We start from the raw sequence: 5,439 nt of genomic DNA, 5'->3' as shown, positions 1-5,439 counted from the left end.
TTATATACTGTGTAGAATTTAATTGTAATTTTAATATTGCTTTATACTATGTCACATAATACTGTGAACAGTATACAGTATTATGTAACTGATGGCATTTGCTTAATAAATTCTATTTTAGGCCCTCACAGTGGAAGAGGTTCACAAAGCCATATAAAACTTACATTTTATTATTAAAAATATGATAAATTCTGTATTTTTTTAGTAAATATGAATAAACCTTGTTGTTAATAAGGTAATAACAAGAGTAGATTACTCTTGTACTCTAAATAATACTTGTTTGTACAGCACTCAACAGCTGTAATGTAAAAATAGACAATACAGTGTAGGCTATTTGATTTAATAAGAATCTTAATTAGCTTTAATAAAATGAATTCCTTCATAAATGTTAATAAAGTAATACTATATAATAATTGATTGCTAGTGATATGATTTATTATCGATCTAAATTCTTTTACTTGGCTACAGCACATTTACTATGCTTAAAAATCCCACTTAAAACCAATATAAACATAGGATGATACAGCCAGTGTAGCACAACGATTGACAGCAGCGCCTCTTGCGGCAACCTCCAATATAGGGACAGAAAATAAGCTCGATTTCGACACTATATTTTCTAGCCACTGTACGTGCGACTAAATATCCAGATGGCACAACGCGCTGATTGGTCAGCTGAATATTTAGTCGCACGTTTTCAAGCTGTATAGTCTGGAAAATAAAACCGGTTAAATTCCAGATACGTATACCGTCATGGCGGCACTTCCTGTTGCGACTGGTAGCCTCGCTCCCGACGCCTTGGCTGTTTGGAGCCGGTCGTCGCGCGACGACGCGCACGCGCGCGTGCAAACGAAAGACGGCGGCTGCGCCGCGGCAAAAACAGGAAAAAAACAAACGAGAGATCGAAAAAAATAACTCTAAACGAATTATTTAAAAAAAAATTGCATATTTACTCACTATCGTCGTATGTCATTCGGCGACTCTAGCGCGCTTCTTTCCGCCGTCGCGACGCTCTCTTCCTCACTTTTTCGTATTTACGCTTGCTTGCGACCGTCTCGTCTATTTCCGCGGTATTTCCGGGCCGCCAATTTTCGAACTCGTAATCAAATTAAAAAACGAGAGAAACCATCATCGCGTGCCTAACGAAATTAGCCCAGTCGACGCAGGTGGTGGTGGTGGTGGTAGAGCAACTTACCGCAATGGCCAAAAACGAAGACTTCGTCGAACCGTCTATGCAAATGAGGTGCCAGACGAACGCGAATATCGTTCCCCACGATACTTTGCCAAATTTTCCCTTGAACTAACATATCGATACTTTTAACTCCGGATATTCCGATATTCCAAGCGCGAAAGAAATCCCTCGACGTTAAAAAAATCTTCGAAATCCATTTCTGTGCGAAAGTCGAACAACGCAAAAACACACAAACCAACCCGTCGAATTCAAATCGACCGCACCAGCAAAACACAAGCGCGCGCGCATGCACACACACATCGACAGCAGATATCGCGAAAGCGCCACCTGGTTCGAACTACACGGAACGACACGGTTCGGTAGGGGCGTCACGCGCGACAACGCTCGGCTCCAAACGTCTCCGAGGTGTCGGGGGAGAAGCTGCGCCGTCGCGGCGCAGCCGCTCCGAACGTCTCCAAGGCTTCGGGAGCGAGGCTACCAGTCGCAACAACAGGAAGTGCCGCCATGACGGTATACGTATCTGGAATTTAACCATAAAACCTTTCTTTTTGTCTTCCAGTTTGGAGTGTCTTTTATCAGGTTATGGGCCTTGGCTACGTCAGGACAAGTCAATTTTAATCGAAGAATTAAGTATCTGAATTTCATTGATCGAGTCGTCTTACTAAAAATGGAATCTGTGAATAATGTCTTTACTATTGCTAAACTGAAGGGTGCTGAAAACTGGAACTTATGGAAGTTTAGAGTAGAAGTTCACACGCGGTCCAAAGGATGGATAGACGTGTTGCGTGAAACACCGACGGACAAAGAAAGATTGAGACTAGACGAAAAAGTGCAAGATGTTATCGTATCTCTTGTAGAAGACAGAGTTATTGTTATATGGGGCCTGGACTAATGTGATCCTCAAACTATAGTCGTGTACCCAATACGAACCTCTGAGTACCCTTTTTGTAGACCGTATTCTTTTATCACCAAACAGCAATGACAATGCGAAGCGATCGCGTTGAAGAGCCTTAAAATTAATTTTCATAATATTATTGTCTCAGAAGAAACAATTTCTTCACATTACTACTGTACCTGTTTAAAAAATATACCTATTCGAGTTTGCAACCCGCCGACTCTGGTCTGTACAACCAGAACACGTAGAATTAGTTAGAAAGATAATTCGTTCTATAAATATTTATTTTATGCTGCAAATCTCTACCATACAAATAAATTATGTAGTAACTTGATATTAACAAGTTATTTGTTGCCATAAAGCTAAATGGAGTAGATTCAAAATCCATAATCGTCATTTAAATACACATATAAATTCCCTCTGGCGTCCGTCTACCTGGGTGTCCTTTAATTTCTAGAATTAGATACACGAAAGTGGAAAGAAGATACGGAAAGCTTTGGGGAGAAGGCCCCATTAACTATATATGAACTTCCGAAATCGAGTTATTTCAATTCAAATATTTTCCACCGAATGCCGGTCATTTATTTAGATAGATGACCGCATTAGATTTAATTCTATTGTTAACAGAAAAACTACGTTGTACAGAAACAAGGCATTGCGACGTTGTCGCAATAAATAACCCCTTCTTACTTCTGTTATTCTTACATGTATTGACTTATTTTCGTCCCTTCTTATAATAATAAAATAAACAAAGACACGCAACTGTTCGCTCGTCCTTCGTTATTTCCAAACGAGTAGCAACCCAGAACTCACCACGGAGAAGTGACTGCGTAAGAGTTCCACCGAGAGTTGAAAAGAATGCAACTCCACGCGTGATTAACATCACTCGTGCAGTTTCATTCGTCCTAACTCACACTTGAATAACATCTGTTTAACGTTAACGATTCTTCGTCGTCTCTTCGCGGTTCCATCCGGACACCAACGTTTGCCTGAGAAACTTTCGCAATTTCAACGAAAATTGTCCCAGAAATGTTCCGAATTTAAAAGGAGACACTTACCTCCGAACGCGACGATTCTTCGTCGTGTCTTCGCCATTCCGTATTTTCTTCTCCAACGAAACGACGCCGACTATGGAATCATCCAACAATGCATTCTAACAATTGCTTATATTCGACAAATACTTGACGCGTTACGTCATAACATTAATCGAGTTGAATTATTCCACTTTGAAAATTAAAATTTTTCTATTTTCTAATAAATAGAATTATAAAAAAAAATGAAATTTACAGATGTGGAGTGAATTCATTTATTCTGTTATCTCGTGCTTTGAAAAGTTCAAAGAGGAATTCGTATTACACAACCACGCATGAATTTTTCCTTTTTTGACTTTCCGAGTTCATTGGCTCTGAAAACGCGGAAATTTGCAAATAACTCGGAAAGTCAAATTTGACAAGCTTCCAATACTTTGCCTCTTATGTATACGTGAAACGTCAGTGAAAATAAAACGCATTTTCACCATTAGAAAGAAAACAACGTGCAAAAATTAAAAATATAATCGTAGATTTTAATACCACGCCGATAATTTCACTATTTTAAAATAAAAACTGGCCTGGGTAAGACACCGCGCGAACCAACTCTTATGTTTTACACGCCCTCTGGGGTCAACGTAGACGTTGGCTCATCAAAACTATGGTCGTCGAGTGAAATTTTATTTTTTTTTCTTACATTTGTCTATTAATTTTCCTACATTTCCCTACTGATTGCATAATGGTACAGGCTTATACAGATTGCATTAGAACTGGCCATTTGTATAAATGTAGTAGGCTACTTAAGGTGACACCTACCGCTGCGGAAGACCGAAGAACGAGTCCAGATGAGTGGTAAATCCTAAAATTTTTCGGGTGGTCGTCCGTTTGAATTTGTTGAACTCGCAACAGGCTTGGCTAAAAAAGGCCCCTTAGCTGAGTATAAAAATTATATGTAGCTTTAATCGTTATCATTATTTATAAGCAAAAGAATAATTAATATTAGTTTAAATACTGTATAATAGTAACTTATAAGATACAATAATCTGTATATAACAATAATTAACGGGTTGTAACGTTGTGGGGTCTGCCGATTGGGTGGAAATGTGTCCCGACAGCCGAGCGGTCAACACCGTGGTGTGGGAGTAAAACGACTCTCGGAGACAGGCTTCCCATTTCAAACCGTTTATTATATAAATATTCTTACAAATCTTAACTGAGAAGTAAGGCCTATCCCACGAGGGTAACAAGTCCGATCAAAATGTTCAATAGTTCAATTGTTCGTTTGAACTTCCGGTGAAGGTGAGGTAGAGATCGTTGGCTCCGGGGCGCGCAACTTAACTCGAAGTGATGATTTCAACGGTAGGGTGAACCTAGGCGAAATTTGCCAGGAGCAGATGCCGAAGATAAATCCGAACGTCGACACATATTTCGTTGTAAAACGCAGCCCGAATCCGGGAACGGGACACTCTAAATCAAGGACCGAGAACGACGAATGCCCTTGAAACGCGCTGTTTTATAAAGTTTTCATCCGAAGGCGCCTCTCCATTGGTTTCTCATCGTCACCTTGTGACAATTCGAAACCCGATGGAGGGCGCGAGAGGGGTCAACGTGACGACAGACTACGACTCCTCTCCCGTCGCGTTTTCCTCGACTTTAGTCCCTTCTATTCTTTTAACAAATTACATCAAAAACTTCCATTGTTCAATCGAGACCTTCGATTCCTCTTACAAGCGTCCGAAAAGGCGATCGTTAATTACTCGATTGTTACCCCACATTCGGACCTACCATTCGACGCCCGTTTGGATCCTGACAATGTTATCAATATTAATGACTATCAAAGAGAGCACACACTGAGAAAACCATAAAAAAAATTTATTGATCATGAGTGAATTTTAATAGAAGTCGCAAAAAATTGTATGATACATCTCTTTTAAAATTCCCCTAAATTTCCCAAAATCTACGCAAATAAAATTCCCTACATCTAGGGCAAATCTGTAGATTTTCTTGTCTGTTGTCGACTCCAGATATGGAAATCGTAAGAGAAAGAGGACCAGATTAACTATACAGTAGATCCCCCTATAAGACGGTAGATACGTTCCGTTCTTTATGAATCAATTTTGTAGGAATCATAGTTTACGGACTACGGCTGTTTGAAAGGTTTTCCTTCATAAAATTAATCGATTCTAGACTAATTCGACTCAACATTTCCAAAATACGTATATTTTTTTGAAAATAATCCGTATAAACTACGTTATAAACAAAAAATTGTAGGATTGCTTACCGAGTGTGTACCGTTCGACTACGCCCGTTGCTAAAGCTTGGTTTCG

This window comes from Centruroides sculpturatus, unplaced genomic scaffold, assembly GCF_000671375.1.
Source record: "Centruroides sculpturatus isolate CEXI.00-Female unplaced genomic scaffold, Cexi_2.0 scaffold22, whole genome shotgun sequence".
NCBI lineage: Eukaryota > Metazoa > Arthropoda > Arachnida > Scorpiones > Buthidae > Centruroides > Centruroides sculpturatus.
Note: the sequence above shows the minus strand (reverse complement) of the source record.